The sequence below is a fragment of the Rhinolophus sinicus genome, chromosome 14 (genome assembly GCF_057876585.1).
Source record: "Rhinolophus sinicus isolate RSI-liver-muscle chromosome 14, RSI-T2T, whole genome shotgun sequence".
Taxonomy (NCBI): domain Eukaryota; kingdom Metazoa; phylum Chordata; class Mammalia; order Chiroptera; family Rhinolophidae; genus Rhinolophus; species Rhinolophus sinicus.
In genome coordinates, this window is record NC_142514.1 from 128,238,542 (window position 1) to 128,256,849 (window position 18,308).

Consider the following 18,308-nt stretch of genomic DNA (forward strand, 5'->3'; position numbering starts at 1 on the left):
CAGATGTCACCTTTTTGATGAAATCTTCTTTGATATACTTAGACTGATAAGTCCCCTATTTTTTTTTTTTCTAAAGCATATTCTACTCCCCTCTTTACATCACTTTTCAAACTGGATTTTAGTGGCCTATATCCTTATCTGCCACTCCCACTGAATCATTAATTTCTCAAGGATATAACTGTATTTACCATTTTTGCATTCCCAGCATCTAACACAATCCCTTTTATAGAGTAGGCCCTCAGTAAAAGTGCATCAATCTGCAGTAAAATGATGGAGATGGTTACAAACAAAGATCAAAGTAGGTATTAGGGCCATCCTATGAAGAAAGGCTTTAACTAAGGAATTTGGACTTTATCCTATAGATAGTGTTGGGCCTGTGACCACATTCAAGCAAAAGAATGAAATGATTCCTCTAGCTACATGCATACATGTGAGTGTGTATGTAGGGGTTGGGGGAGGAAGGGAAAGGGGTAATAAATGCCAACCACGCAAAAGTCTCCAAATTGATATTGTGTGAAGTTGAACCTTTAGTTGAGATCTACAGCACTTTTCCAAAGAGCCTATAGCTGTTTGCAACCCTATCTCACTGACTCTGAGGCCAAGTTACAGATCACTTGGAGCCAGGAGACTGCTCTAATGGCTACAGAGACGCTTGGGGCTAGAATATTATAAGGCTTTCTTCTACCCACTTGACTTATAGTTAACCCCACTTCAGCCTACAACAGGACACCTTAGGTCACTGTTGGGTCAGTGCCCTCATTGTGATAACAGCAACTAACATATACATAGTGCTTCCTGTGTGCCAGGAACTGTCTGAAGCATCTTACAAATGTTAATTCATTTAATCCCAACACAACTCTGTAAGATTGTTAGCACAGTTGAGATCTGAGGCCACTTAGAATTATTTGAATAATTATTTACAAAAACAGCTAGGAGTGGCAATCAACTGACATTAATGTCTATCTATAAACTTGTATATATGTACATATTCGTAGAAAGATGTCTGAAATGAAGGTTATCTACTGTTAAGGGAAGATGTTTATGAGTGGTGGGATTGTGAGTTAATTTTTCATACACACATACATACATACACATACGTGTATATAAACATATATGCATATAATACTGAATTATATACTGTGAGAATGACTTTTCATCAATAAAGCCATTAAAATAAACTTTAAGCTAGCCGTATTCTTAATAGCCCTCATAAACTGGAAGGCACCAGGGAATTAGGAAAAGAGAAGGAGAGAATCTGGCACAAAAACCAGGAAGAAAAGGAAAAAAATTATACATGGAGGACAAGGGCAGAACGTAGACAATGTCCATAATTCAACCTATTTTCATTGAAGGAAGCAAGTAGTTGTTCTTTATCTAACAACCATCAGGTATTTATGTTAGCAATGAATAGGACATTGCTATTCCTATTCATTGCTAACATAAATACCTGATGGTTGTTAGACCATAGGACATAGCAATGAATAGGAATTCATTGCTATTTATGTTACCAATGAATAGGACAAACAGGAGACCTGTCCTTAAAGAGATCATCATCCTAAATATTGACAAATAATGGTAAGATATTTAGTAATAATGGTAAGATAAACAGCAGAGACCGGAATGGTGTAGGAGCCTGTATTAGTGGAAACTACTCAAATGAGGTTTAAAGCTGCCTCCTCACTGAATTGCTTACATGCGAGAATTAAAGATGGGAGGTGAGCAAACTAAAATGAAAAAGAAGAGTGTTTTGGACGTAGACTACAGGAACTGAGAGTGTGTGTGGTGGGGAGGGGTGGGGATTGAGAGAGGCAAGCTAGGCCAAAGCCAACTCTTAGAGGGCTTTGTAAGCCATGATAAATAATTTAAAGTTCATTCTACGGGAAATTAAAATCATTTGTTTATTCATTCAGTCATCTAATTATTCATTCAACAAATATAGATCTAAGTGCTGAAAATATTTATAAGACCAAAACATAAAATTATCTGTCCCTATGATGTTTGCATTCTAGCGGAGAAAATAGTTTTAAATGAAGCAATTATTATCTCCAGAAATATCCAAAAAATTGAATAAGAAAGGAAGTGCAATCAAAGTGGGCCACATTATGTACATAGTCACAATGTAAAGAGTAGATATTCTTTAAAAACATGAACAGGGAGGATACTGATTTCAGAATAGTGGGTTTCATCTGGGAAAAGAGAAGGAAAGAAGTCAGATGGGAGTTACAAAAATGATTTCAATTATATCTGTAAGTTCTGTGTGCGTGTGTGTAATTTGAAACAAATGATAAAATATCAACATTTCTTAAATCTGAATTGTATGTTTATTTTAAACTTCCCTACTTGGTTGAAATTTTTATATTTAAAATACGTCATACTATTTGAGCTACTTAAATATTGAATGCTGAAAGAAAATGTGAAAATAAAGGCTAAATTGGGGATTTTAAAAGAAGGATAAAAGAAAATGATAGTAAGGATATTTTGCAAATCACAGTGTGAATCTATTTGTGGTTTGGACAGTGATGCTGCAGTGGGAATAAAGAGCAATGAAAAAATATGCTTAGGAAATAAAATCAATAGTAGGAGGTTAATCGTTTCCCTGAGAGAAGAAGGAACTACAGTGTGGTCTGGCTTGCGAGAGAAAGGAGGAAAAATAGTGGAAGGGAACAATTTGGGCTAGGCACTCAGAGAATTCCCTAAAAGCTTCTGCTAAGACAATTTTTTCACTGCACACTGCTCCTCACCAGGTACAGGCAAAATTGTCCTAGAAAGAATCTTTAATTTGTTTTCTCTCAAACAATTGAGGATGACATATAAGTAACAAATCTTGAGCTTCCCGTTCCAAACATAGCCAAAGGCATGGAAACACTTCCAGGTGGGTTTGCCAACTATGGCAACCTTCCAACAAACCCAAGTGAAAAAGCAAAAGCAAAAATCATGTGGCTTTCCAAAAGTAATGCGGTGGAATGTAGTCAATAATATTGTGATAAGTTTGCGCAGTGACAGATGATTACTAAAATTTGTGGGTCTATCACATTGTAAGGTATAAAAATGTCAAATCACTATATTGTGGAACTGATAGAAGTTACATAAGATTGTATGCCAACTATACTTAAAAAAGGAAAATCTGATAAATAATTTAATGTTTAAAAAATTAATTTGGTGGGAAGCTTTGTGATGGGAAGTTAGAATGTTTTCCTGCTTTTTCACTCATAAAGAAATGTATCTTATTTATTTTAAGTGCAAAGCTGTAAAATGGAATGAAGGCTGTGTGTATCAACATTTTAATGTCAATAGAAACATTCTCTAGGAAGTTCCTTTGGTTCCCTGAGTTACTTAATTGCTTCGGAGGTTGGAACCTTTGCATCTTCCTTTAAGGGGAAAAAAGAGAACAGAGTCAAACAAAAGGCAGTTGGTGGGAACCTAGGAGGAAGTGGAGGATGAGCTCCAAGGGGGCGTAACCTCTGACAAGTTGTATAACTCCAGCATTTCAGTTACTCTGTTCTTTCAAATGGTTTCTTCATTTGTGTTGCTCAATTGTTCCACTTATCCTGGAATTTTTTTCTTTTTTATTAACCTTTTAACAAATAAGTACATTAAACGAAAACATGAGAGGATTGCTTTTTATTACCAATAATTGTAATTATGGTAAGCATTATCCTTTTGAATCCAATGAGGTAAATATTATAATTTTACACTTGAATTAATTAAGAACCAGGAAGATTCTACATGCTACTCAAGATCACAAAACTAGTATAAAATCAAGCCCGGGTACTGTGATTACACTATTTTATGCTACCTGCCTTTCTTCACAGTCACCTTATGAATCCCCCTCATATTTTCAGAAAATTACAGAAAGAGAAAAAATTCAGCTTTCAAGCCGGTCACATGTTACTTATCACCAGGGTACTCTGATATCTTTCATTTCAAACATGCTTAAAATGTACTACCTATTTGATTAGTACAATTCAATTTAGAAGAAAAAATTGTAAAAAAAAAAATCCTTGGTGTTTATTAAATATTATGTTTCTGTTCTTTAGGGGAGTTTAGATGAGAAATGTGCTTATTTTTATGATTATAATTTAATAAATAATTCCTGTTAATATTAAAAATGGAACAGGTTTTCAGAAGGGTAACCTCTAATTTCTTGCCTTCTAGGTTAGGCAATAATTTGAATAGGAATATATACGACACAGTTGGTCATTAATTCCTTCATTCATTCATTTTGCAAAAGTTCTTTTATCAAGTTTCTATAACTGTTTTCAACACTGTTCTTGGTTCTAGTGAAATAGAGATATAAAAGGAAGATGTCTGACGTATGTGGAATCAAACACCCATAATAGAAGAGAGCTGACTTAAATAAGCTACTGCATTAAAGTATAATATATGATATATACAATAATTGAACCATATGTCAGGTGCAGTGGTGGCACAAAGGATGAAAGTCCTCATTAACAAAGAATTCCAACTAGATACAAACACAGCACGGGTGCCGAATGCAGCAGAGTGATCATGGAACCACAGTTCCCACTTTCAACTATCTCAGAGCCTGAACAGACACAAATATGTTAAGTATGCCCAGTATATAGTAAAAACTGATTTAATGTTTGTCTAATGAAAGAATAAAAGAGAGATGGGAAGTCAGGGAAAGAATAAAGGAACTAATGGAAAAACAAAAGGAAGAAAGGAAAGAAAGTACTAGGATGAGAGTAAGCATCTATCACGATAGAAACATTAAGGAAAGACTATTAATGAGGTCTTGGAAGTTGAGGGGTACCTTCTGAGAGGAAATGGAATCAATGCATGTGAAAATGAGAAGTTAATCAAGTAAAAAGGAGATAAATTTTCAAGCAGGAAAAACAGAACCTAAGGGTGATACCACATGTCCTAACTAAGAAATGTGTATTTGTTCCAGTATCACTAAGCTGTTCATAGGCAAGTGAATCATATTTCACATTCACCTTTCTATCAAAGTCTGTATTATGGGAACTATCCTTTTCTAAAGAACAAACATCATAATGGTTACCAGCTGTAAAAGAAAGTGACTACCTTGATAGAATTCCCAGGTCCCTAAGCACTTCCTAGATTTTCCTTGTTAAATTTGCTACATAAACACTCACCGATACTATCTAGGGAAGGTGAATTTTTGAAAAATGTAGAGCATATCTCTAACAATCCATCTGTATAATCTTCCAATAGCATAGTGGTTTAAATCAAAAGGCTACGGAGTCAGACATATCTATGTTGAAATCCATTTTCCACCAATGACTTATTGTGAGAATTTAAGCAAATTGATTTCCTTCTCTGAGCTTCAATTTCCTCTTCCATAAAATGGAGGTAATAGTAGTAACTAATTCATAGATTTATTGGGGAGATTAAATAGCATACAAATAGTTTAACACCTCTTAATAGTTCAATTATAAATTATATTAACTGTTATCTCTCTAGTGTTAAAAAAAATGTTTTAAAAATAGCAATGAGAAGTAAGCACAGAGATGGATAAATTGACTTAAGAATGAATAAGAAAATGAAAAAAAGAGAAGTTCCAACCTCTCTCTATTAAATGTCTTTCATATTTGAAAGTAAGATCCTTTAAGTCATTGACCATCTGGCCAAGTGAATGGCACAGAGTGATAAATTTATATTTGTTAAACTAAACTCACTATTATATACATCTCTTTTAAATTCACTTAGATTATCTTTTTGGGACTTCTGAGTCTAAATGAATGGATTACACAGGTTAATGGTGACCTGGAAATTCCATAAAGGTAGTCATGAGCCATAACAATACTAAAAGGCATCTGCCATTTTCCATTTTAAGTCACTCTCCCTGGTCAAAAAAAAAAAAAAAGAAGAAAGAAAAAGGTTTTCTGGTTTCATTGATGACTTCATTACCCACTTTTGATATTTTTTCTCACATACAGGAGGACAAAAATATATACTTTTTACCCTTCTCAGAAGGGATCTAGCATGTATTGTCTCCAATATTTAAATTTATATTCAACTATTTGTTGGGTAGTATTTGAAATAAAATTAAATATAGAGTTTTGTAGTGTAGGGCTCTATCTTGATCCTCTTTTCTATCTACATTTGCTTCATTGGAGATCTTAACCAGTCTCATATTATTAAACAACATCTATGTACTGAAAATTTCTGAATTTAAATATATAACCTAGACTCCTCATCTGATCTCCAGACTTGAATATCTAACTGCCTACTTGACATATTTTTTGAATATCTACATAATAGATATCTCGAGTCTTACTTTCCAAAGCTGAAATCCAGGTCTTTACCCTCCTGATCACCAAGGCTGCCCTATCTTTATTTAGTATTCTACATTTTACCCAATGGCAAACCCATTCTTTCATTAGCTCAGGCCAATAACTTTGGGATCATCTTTTGACTTCTGTGATATCCTTAGTCAATTAGTAATAAAACTCCATTGACACTTCCTCAAATACAGAATTCTACCACTGTCTCCATTGTAAGATCCCTGCTTTTAGCAATCATCACAAATCACCTCCCAACTAGCCTTCCCCTGCCTCTACTTACTTCTCAAGACACCAGGCAGAGATACCTTTTTAAAAAGTAAGCCCATTGTTGTAGATTAAATGACCATATAGGCATGGATTTATTTCTGGGCTCTCTATTCTGTTCCATTGATCTGTGTCTGTTTTCATGCCAGTATCATGCTGTTTTGATTACTGTAGCCTTGTAGTATAATTTGATGTCAGGTATCATTATACCTCCCACTTTGTTCTTATTTCTCAAGATTGCTGAGGTTATCTGGGGTCTTTTATGGTTCCATATAAATTTTGTTCTATTATATGTTCTATTTCTGTGGAAAATGTCCTTGGTAGTTTGATAGGAATTGCGTTGAATCTGTATATTGCCTTAGGCAGTATGGACATTTTAACTATATTAATTCTTCCTACCCATCAGCATGGTATGTGTTTCCATCTATGTGTATCTTCTTTAATTTCTCTCTTCAGTGTCTTATAATTTTCTGAGTACAGATCTTTTACTTCTTTGGTTAAATTTATTCCCAGGTATTTTATAGTCTTTGAAGCAATTGTAAATGGGTTTGTTTTCTTAATTTCTCCTTCTGATATTTTATTATTGATACGTACAAATGCAACTGATTTCTAAATATTAATTTTGTATCCTGCTACTTTACTAAATTCATTTATCAGTTCTAATAGAGGGAGGGGGGATGGGGATAAGTGGGAAGATGAAGGGATTAGAAAGCACAGTCGGTAACCACAAGATTGCCATGGGGATACAAAAGTCAATTTGGGGAATGTAATCAATAATGTTGTAAAGATTTTGTAGGATATCTGATGGACACTTGTCTCGTTAGGGAGACCGCCTTAGGGGTGATGTAGATGCCTGATCACTGCTCACTGCACTGTACACCTGAAGCTGAAGCTGAACAATAATGAATCTCAATTACAATTTTATATATATATATATATATATATATATATATATATATATATATATTTACAAGAAGCAGAGTACAGCATTAGGAATAGAGACAGTGGAAATTTAATGGCTGTGTGCGATGTCAGAGGGGTAATGGATGGGGGTAGGGGGGTTGTTCACTGTGTGAGGGATATAAATGACAAATTTCTAACTATTACATTGTTTTGTGCACCTGAACCTAATAAAAAATGTTTAAAGAAAAAAAAAAAAAATAGGGAAAAAAAAAAAAAAAGTAAACCCAATCATGTTTACCCTATTGTCTGAGAACCTGCAATGATTCCCTGTTATATTTAAAGTCGAAGTCCTTACAAATTCATGTTCTCTATTATTTGGCTCCTTGTTATATTTTTGGACTACTTTCCCCTTCTCTTCATCTTCCCTTACCCCAACACATAGGTCCTTTAGTTCTTCTTTTAAAACATCTAGAAGTCTCTTCTCCTAGGGTCATTGCGTTAGCTGTTCTCTGCCTAGAATGTTCCACCCCAGATACCCTGGGGCTCTTATCCTTCCCTCCTTCAAGTCCTTGCTCAAATGTCTACCCTGAATATTACAAATTGTCCCCCCTTACCATTACCCTCTTCTGTCTCTTATTTTCTCCATTCGATATATAACCTTTTATTCTATTATATTTTTGTGTATTAATTTATTTTTGTTGAGCATATCTTGTCAGTCTCCCCAGTCAAAATATAAGCTAAAGGGTAATGTTTGTTTGATTGCTTTTTTTTTTTTTGGGGGGGGGTGATGAGGTGTGGCACGTTTTGTTCACTTGAAAATATCAAGATTCTAGAACACAATAGGCTCTCAATAAAGATTTGCTGAAGAAATAAATTACAGAATGGAAGAAATGAAACAAATCCCCATATATTGAGTGCCTATCACTCATTATATTAGGAACTTTGTGTTCTGCCAGCTAATCCTCCTTTTACCCCAAAGCCTTTGGAATTATTATCTCCATTTTATAGAAAACTGAGGTTGAAAATGTAAAATATCTGTGCTGTGTTCATACAGTACATAGCATAGTAAGGCTCAAGCCTTACTGTAAAAGTCTTTCTGTAAAACTAATGTTTTGATTTCCTTAACACAATGCTGTAGATAACACGGAAATGGCCATGAATCACTGGATTCTTTTTGAAAAGATCTCTAAAATGCTATGAAAAAAAATTGTGCAATGGTCCTTTATAAACAGTGAGCTCAACGGAGTTGTTTCAGTTAATGCTGAGAAGAACACTGATTTTTTTAAAATGAAATGCCAGAGCTCATACACTGAAATATTGTAAAATGCCGTCTTACTCTTCCAATTTCTCAATTCTCATTAACTTACAAATTTGTTTATCTCACCAGATGAGTCAAAAAGATGGTATATTTATAAATGTAACAGCATTTGCTTCAGGAAAAAAAAAAAATGTTAAAAGTCCCTCTTTCAGTGGAACTTTTCAAAACAGGCCCTCAAAGACAGTCGAAACCAATTTTTCTCTTGCCAGAAATTATGCAATGAAAAATGCATACTGTGTTGTTCTTCGCAATGATAAATTTATGGCATTGCTAAAAACAATGTCATCGTGGTCAAAAACCATTCTGATATAACCAGACCGAAGAAAATAAAGTAGTTTCATTGATTGCAGTTTTTGATAAATATAGCTGACCCAAAATAAATTATCACGTTTCTCCCCAAGAACATAAAACATTATAACACCGTGCTTACCACTACATTCTCTAACCCACTTGGAAAATGCTTCATAAAGCATTGATATATCGTAAGACTAATATGAAACAGATAAATATCTTCTATCTTGCCACCTCTTAAAAATCACATTAAATCGAGTGAAACATTCACAGAGCATATGTGCTGCCTTGTACTTACAAACAATTTAAGATAATATAATACCATTTACTTGGGGCTGTGTATATATAAACAGTCTAAAAAAGATAAAATAGGCCTGGCTTTTCCCCAGAAGTACATAGAACAATCTAATAAAATACATAGGCAATTTAGCAGATGTTGAGTCACTACTGTTTTATGTATGCACTTCTCTTTTTCCTCTTTTTATCACTTCACAATTATCATGCTACCGTTTAAGTCACATGCTATTTTATGTGGTCCTCACACTAATACTTGAGATGTAGGTAGGAAGGTATTATGACCTTCCCTCCTAAAGCTTTAACTGATTTCCCATCTGAATTCTCAGCAGTAATTCCTGGCGATGTTATAATTCTCTTTATGACACTATATTACTATGCTGTAGAGGTTTTATGCCTCCACACATCTGATTTCTGCATTTGGGCTATTTCTTTTACATTTCTTCTCTCTCCACCTTCATATTTGTACTCCCCCTCCTATGGTTCCTTTCACTTCAGATACTCTTCAGTTCCCTTAACTAAAAAAGCATGAAAGAATGGTGCCTGCCTCATAAAATGCAGTGGGTGTTAAAGAAGGTAATGAGTGTCTAGAGCTCAGCACAGGTATTGTCTGGCTGAGCCCCCAGAGCCTGAGCGTTGGACCAGTACACTATTTTAAAGGAATATATATTGCCTTTGTATCATGGTGTGGACCCAGGGCCTTGAGTGGAGTAGGTGCTCAATCATGTGAATTTAACTAAGAAGCTCTAGCTGTACCAGGTGAACAATTTTTAACATCTGTAATGAGTAGGATGAGGCATCAATCTTTCCCCTTGTGTACGTTTCTCACATGTGTGGGGTGTGTTCCCATATTTTCTTTTTATAATAAACATGAGCATCTTAGTTACTTAAATACATACCAGTAGCTCAACTGAGGAATACCTACAATATTATGATGTATAAAATTCAGGAATGAATAGGCTTGGGAAGAGGTAAAATCCATGGCAGAGTATAATGTGATTTTGCAACCAGCCCTAGGATAGGTATGTCTCTCAAAGGGAAAAAAAAAAGTCAAGTGTGTAAAACAGTCTATGAGAACACAGAAGAAATACTGTGGGGCCTAGAAAGTGGCTGCAAAAACTGAACCATAAAATCAAAAAGCTATTGAACATTTGCATGGAAGACCAGCCACGAGACGAAATGCTTTTCACTATGCAGATTATTTGCAGAAAAACCACAATTTTATGAGTCTGACTAAAACCAGAGAAAAGGGACCCTGAAAAGAGTCTGGCAAGCCAGGAAATTAACAAAAATAAATAAAAGTGAATTGTCACTCATTGTAGCTCATATTGTATATGTAAAATTCCATTGATAGTCTATTGGTTTTAAAGTGATGACTTTAATGTTTTATTCTAGTAAAATACAAAGATAGTTTTAAGCATTTTATAGACTTAGTCCCGAGAAATTGCTTCACTGTCAGGTCAGGTAATCAGTCTTTAATTTCTTATATGTGTATTTTTCTACAAGGATTTCTCCAGATTAAAGCCCTCATTATAGGAAGAGAATTCTGTATTATTTCCATTTTGTGTACAGAAAAATTGAACAACAAATAGATAAAGCAAAAGTCTCATATTCACAGGAAATATTTGTGTGCAAGCTGAAAATGAAGCGCATGGTCTCCTGATTCCTCAATTGTCTTCTTCTTCCTTAATGAAATCATTCATTCATTCAACCTGCTTAACTGCCTGTTGTATGCCAGTAATGTGCTTGGTACTAAAAACCAGCAGAAAACAAAGAAACAGTCTCCTTCTCTCAGACTGCTCACAGCCCACCACATGAACCACAGAAGCAAACCCACTATGAGCATAACAATTGTGTTATCATATGTATATACATATATATAATAAGGTATACGTTATAAGATTATATTATAATATATTTTATATATATATATATATATATATATATATATATATATATATATATATATATATATATATATATATATATCATGCAAGCGCTGTGATAGGCACAGGTCCAGGGAGCCATGTGACCAGACTATATAGGAGGAACCTGACATTTAGCCTCAGGGAATCAGGAAAGCCATTCTCAAAGAGGATCTGGAAAATGAAAGCGTAGGAGTTAGCTAAGGAACAGAACAGGTAAAAACGAAGCTAAGTATTCCAGTCTACACATTTTAGTATTGGATGGTGCAAACGTAATTGTGGTTTGAAAGGTTAAAAATAATTGCAAAAACCACGATTACATTTGCACCAACCTAATATTTAAATTCATATGCTGTGTTTTACCTCTCTTGTTCATCTGCAGTATGACCGGAAGTGCTGTTTTTCAATGCTGTTCCCTACAAATGTGCATCTGTGACAATCCTTCCCCTTAGCACTCTGCAATACTATTAAATCATTCTTTATGTCTTAGTTATGAAGTACATCTTTGCATACCATTTCAAATTCCCCTATAAAATGTAACCAATAGCAAAGAACAAAACTAAACAACAATAAAAATATATATATAGCTCTGAGTTGGCTAAATTCTCTGAGGGAATTTTATTTAGGGAATTGAAACAAAAATATGTAATAAACCTTGAGGGGCGGGAACCAGTCTGAGTCCAGTGATAAACGGATGTCTGTGAGTCCCCTCAGTGGCAATGTTGGAAACGACCCACAGTCAGTCCTTGTTCTTTTGTCCTGTGGGTATTTTGTGTCCATTCAGAAAATTTTCTATACTTGAGAACTGCAGGGACACAAAACCAACAATTTACCAATCATTGTATCTGACCAACAACCTTCAGGGCATACAGGCCAGAATGAGAATGTTGCTGAAGAGTTTGAACCGATGAGATTTTCAAAAGGGAACATGGATTTATGTCAGGACAACAAATGTCAAATACTTACACTACCACTCGCCCCGCCTGGACCATGGCAGACAATGTTAATTACTCGTGATTCTCTTTCCTACTAAGTAGCCTGAGGTCCGCTTTCAGAGGGGCACTTGATCAGTTTGCCTCCCCCGATGTAGTGTCAATCAATCAAGCACGCAAGCAATCAAAACTCCCACAGGGTTTTAAGCTCATCCCCAACATGTTAGCATATTAAACCTCATATCACCCCTCTGTAAAATACAATTAATGACTTCTACCTCATTTGTTTATCATGAAGATTACCTAACATATCTAGGATAGCACCGGACACATAGTCGGCACTCAGTAAATATTAGTTTACTCCTTTTTGAAAATGCTGGCATAGACCAGAACACAGCAGCTTCCAATTGAGGCAGTTCCTGATAAAACTTACCTAACATTTGGACAGACACTAAATTTTTATTTGAAGGAATGATCATGGTATGTTTTCATGCTAAGGTAATGGTAAAACATCAATCAACTCTACAATATGCCTTCCCTTCAGAGGACTTGGGACTTTTTTTAAATTTATTGCCCTAAGGTACAAAATGTGGCAATTAACAGCCTTTTTGGGAACAGTGAATCTGAACTTTATAGTTAGATGGAACTTGTTAAAAAAATAACTTCTAGTTACTACCTTCTTCTTTCCTCTAGAGAAACTTCCCAGATTCAATGAATGATTCAGAATTAGATTAACCAGCCATTCATAAAACATTTATCAATTCCTAGTCAGTACCAGAAATATTTCTAATGTGAACATGGCACACCCCTAGGCAGAAGTAAGCCTTCGAGGTCTTATTTAGATGTGCCGTCTCTTGGTTACCAGAATCTTAACTAAAATTTAGATGTAATGCACTGATTTAGCCCTCTGTCTATAACAGTACATAACAGTTCTGTAACATGAGACTTCGTAAAGGCAACAAAAAGTTTTGTTGAGAATGACTTGATCCATATACCAGATGAGTATTGTATACTTTAGTTATATAATAAATATATTAATTTGTAAATTGCTTATGCTAACCATATGAGTGAGACACTGGCTCAGTACTAGGGATCCATTTGTGAGCGAAAGAGACAAAGTTCTTAAAATCAGGATGCTTAGAGTCAAACAGGGATGACAGACCTTAACAATATAATTTCAGCCTCTCTCTCTCTCTCTCTCTCTCTCTCTCTCTCGCTCTCTCGCTCTCTCGCTCTCTCGCTCTCTCTCTTTCTCTCTCTCTCTCTCTCTCACACACACACACACACACACACACACACACACACCACTTCCAATTCTTCTGAACTATGGAAGTGATTAAAAACTTTAGCTTAGGCTAAGTGAAGAGAAAATATTAAAGGATCAGGGATATGGATAATGCAGAAAAAATTCTGAGTCTGCCTTCCTGTGATATCTCTGACCCACATCCTAGAGACCCAAATCCAGAGGGTAAAGAGAGGAGGAAAGGCATTCAAGTGGCCTGTGGGTGGAACAGACTGAAAGCAAGCATGATGCTCTTAGTCACCAGTCAGCTCCTTGTACTCTGGGCACAACTATTGCTCATGTGTCAAAGGATAGTCCCACAACAGCCCCATCTCGGTTTTGTATACCTGAAGTGGCCTAATCGGAAGCTGAGGACACATGATTCTCAACAGCAACTTCTTTTCCACCAAAAATATACCAGGAATAATGGAGCTTATAAGGAGTTCCGGCCCAGCCTGTCTTATGGAATATCAGACATCTGTCCCAGGATCTTTAACTTCCCATTCCTTCTGTCTGAACAGCACTTGGAACCAGGTTTGAAAATGCAATAGTCTGTGACTATTAACTACAGGAATATTAACCCTGTAAGACTAATGCCCAAACAGTAAGCATGGGTACTGGTTACTGCTGAGCAGTCACATAATTTTCAGGTGTTCAGGTCATCAGTAGAACATCCATTCTCCCATTAGATATGTCAGAAGCACATTGATAGAGTCACAGAATGAATGTGGATAACACAGTTTTGGCAGCTCACTGACCCTTTAAAAAAACATTATATTTTCAATATATATTTTACTTCAACAAATGAAAGGATGGATTATATTAGAGAACCACAGAATATGGGTCAAGTGTGAAAGGAGAGAAAAGTGAGAAATGGATAGCTACCTAAATAGATGTTATCAAAAAACAGGCTGTGTTTTTCTAATCTACGGCTCATCTGTATTTCTAGAAAGCAATGGGATGATGTACATCTTCTGAAAAAACCGATATGCTTGCTAGGAGGGAACTTCACTGACAGGATCAAGATCTTTCATCTAAAATATAATGTACTAATTTGATTAAATTTATAATAAAACTGTAAATATATATATACCATGCATTCTTAATTAACTTCTACATGCCCTTTTGGGATATAGTAACTTACTGTGCTTCCACTAACTTACCATTGACAAAGGATGAAATGGGGATAGAGAAAAGAAAACCATTAAATGGAGAAAATGCTCACAAATTCACAGAAGAAGAGAATTAGGAAGAATAACAGGGCATTAAGATGATTATTAACCAATAATACTAACATAGTAGGGGTAGTAATCAATGAGAATTTGAATTTTTATTATAATAGGGTTAGCATTATCTCAAGATACTGAGATTGGGTGGAACATTTTCCATGGGAGAAATACAGCAATGGAAGGATACTATCCCTTGTTCAAAATAAATAGATCTAATAATAGTAATGAGGTGTGGGGGGAATATAAGAGAATTATATACCACCAGAGAGATACCTGTAAACTTGAAGATCAAAGCTTTGTGCAAATTCTTTGGGTAAGGGTTTCAAAGAAATAAAGAAGAAGAAAGAAAGAACGAAAAAAGAAAAACTGAAGTAATATTGTTAGATGGGGATATGGTAGGCCATGCAGTCAAACACTTTCCTTTGCCTTCTGACACACTTCCTTCCTTCCAGCTGCTCTGTTTTAGGTCTTCCCTGACATACCTTCTTCCTCTACCATTCCTTAATGTTGGTGTTACACCAGACCTCAAGGCTCTGCTCTCATCTGCATCTATGAATTTCCTCACTGATTGCATTCATTCCGTGTCTCTTATTTCCTTCTGTAAATAGATGGTTCCTAAAGCTATAACTTCCACCCTGATATCTCTTCTAAGCTTCTGCTTCCATCAGCTCAGTAGATCATAGACACTTCAAACACAATGCCTTCAACCTGGAACTAGATATCACTTCTATAATATGTGACCCTTTTCTTCCTACAACCTTATATCAGTTAATAGCATGGCCATCAATGTAGTTAGAAGCCTCTCTCATGATTCTTCTGCGTACCTCATAATTTCTTTTAATCCTAGCTCTAAAATGTCTTTACCAGCTGAATGTTTACTTCAGTACAGTGACTTTCAGTTTTTGCACTATCATCCTTGACTATCTGCTTGTCATAGCCATTTTGACCAGTTTATTTACCTCCAGTCTCCGTCTGTCAGCCTGACCTCCTTCCTTTATAATCTATCTTCCCCGGCCACTAGTCCTGATCTTGAGACATAGTAGTTCATGGAAAGCCTGAAGTAGAGTTAGGGTGATCAATGCTGGCATTATTATATAAGATATTCACACACTGGATGAGAAGTCAACCTAATAATCTCTAAGGCTGAGATGACAGCCAAGGACCAAGGATCAGTTATGTTGTCATTGAGCTTGCTTATTCAAAATGAGATTCCTTTGTCCCACCCAAAAGTACTGATTCACGATCTCCTGAATTTAGACCCTTGAATTGCACTCTTGGAGGCTCTCCAAATGGTTGTGATGCACATCCGTTTTTGGAAACTCTACGATCTTATCCAATTATAAGATTCAGTGATTATAACACTCTAATCAGAATCCCTATTCCAAGAAAATAGTTACAAAAGTACTTTGTGCAATGTCAGCATCATTAAACTAAACATGAAACCTTCTGAGTGGTTCACATTAAATGAAAAAAAAAATTCACTTGAATGTATAAATTCTGGTAAATTGGTGAAAATAATCACATCACGTTAGAGACATGCTTTATGTACATTTCTTCCAACACATATTAATGGGCTTTTCTTTAGTTGCACACATGATGTTAATGAATTGCACATGAAGCGTTGAAGAAAATATTTAACATAAAAATAGTGGTGAATGTTATCATATGCAAAACATTTAGTCATTAGGGTGTTAATTACATTTCAAGAAAAGCAATTAGGATTTAGCAGACTGGCGGTGGGGGTGCAGGGGGGAAGTAAAATGACAGCCCTTAAAGTAAATACATTTTTTTCAGTTGATTTTCTTTAGCTAATGAAAGGACTCCTACTTCAGGTACCACATAACATGTTTCCTGTATCAGTAAGTTACTAAGAATATTAGTAACTCATGACCAACTCAGGAAACAGGCCCCTATACAATTAACTACAGTAGATAATAAATCTTATTTTCTTATCAGTGTTATAAATAAATTGTTATGGAAGAAGTAAAACAGGAATGACTAATCCCTCTTTTCCTGTTGTAAAATTATCTCTACAACGAACAAATTTGTACATATGAACAAAAACCCTGTGGTATACTAATGTCTCAGAGGTTGAATTCCAACATATAAGCAGCACATGTGAACACAGATGCCTAAAAATATAGATATAGGTATATTCATTAGCAATGAGATATGCATTTATTTATAATTAATGACTTAATGTAAAATGACTGTCTTATATTTAGTCTGGGCTAGCTACACGTTAAAAGCACTTTGTTTCAATATTAAATGCACAGGTTTTTAAAATAAGGATACATTTTCCAAATAAACAATTTTGTAAGGTATGCTGAAGATCCTAGGCTAACTCACAAATCCTATTAAACCCATAATGAATTTACCTATAATAATAATTGTACTCTGTGAAACCTGAGATCTTGAAGAAAGAGAATGGCAAGGCAGAAATAAGAAGAAAGAATATTTCCTTTCCTTTTTACAACAGAGCTGTCCTTAGAGGTACTTTGAAGGACAAGAATGTTTTGATATCATTATTTGTTTTGCCTTCCTAACTTCCCAGTAATCATTGATATTCAAAGCCACTTACTTCAACATTCTTAATCATGAGATATGGGAAGTTAATAGGAAAACCTTATACCTGTATCAACTAGAATTTGTTTTGGCTGCATATATCAGGAAAAAAAAGGAACAAAGATTAAACAAGGGAAATGTAATGTCCATAGTCCAGAGCTAGTCAGTGGTTCCATGATTAATAGGGACTCGAGCTCTCTCTTTTTTCTCTTCCAAGACCCAGAACATGCTCTCTGAAAGTTACCTTATAGTGTAAGATAACTGCTAGAGCTCTAGCCATCATGTTTATATTCCAGGCAACAGAAGGAAAAAGCAGGTCTCTTCAAGATGAGTCATTTTCCTTTCAGAAATTCTGTGCTTATATCTTATTGGCCAAAACCTAGTCACATGGCAAATCTCACTACAAAGGCTGCTGGAAAATGTAATGTTTTAGCTATATCCTTTACTACCTCAAATGTAATTGGAGATCTGTTGCTGAGGATAAAGGGGAGGATAAATATTTGCAAGCAATTAGTAATCTCTACCACATTCCTCAAATGTTCAATGCTCCAGATTACTTAACACCTTTCCTACAAACTCAATAAAGCTATCTCAATTCTATTTTTTTAAAAAGTCTAACTGACAGGAATGATCCATCTAGAGCAGTGGTTCTCAACTTCAGCTGTACATTTAGAAGCACTTAGAGTATTTTTTTTAAATCCTGATGCCCAGGCCAATTAAATCAGAACTTCTGTCAGTGAGACCCAGGCCACAGTATTTTCCTAAAATATCTGGAGGGATTCCAGTGCACAACCAAGTTTGAGAAACACTGTCCCAAAAAACATTTTAAAAGAAGACACATAAATGATGCCAAATTTGTCACTTTTCTGCTGTGTAATCAAGTGATATTAAAAAAAAACAAAACAAAAAAAAAAACTTGCAAACTTGCAAGCCATGAGTAGAGAATAATTTGCAGAGTATTGGCACTTCCCATCCAGTCCAGCTGTTTGCCTTTGGGGTCAGTTTTCCTCTACTACCCACTCCTTTTTTTAAAAAA

General features: G+C 35.3%; 1 protein-coding gene across 6 annotated transcripts in view; it reads left to right on the forward strand.

Moving 5' to 3' along the window:
- Positions 1-18,308, forward strand: part of GRM5 (glutamate metabotropic receptor 5) — a 457,668-nt gene that overhangs the window by 377,661 nt on the left and 61,699 nt on the right. The window lies entirely within an intron of this gene.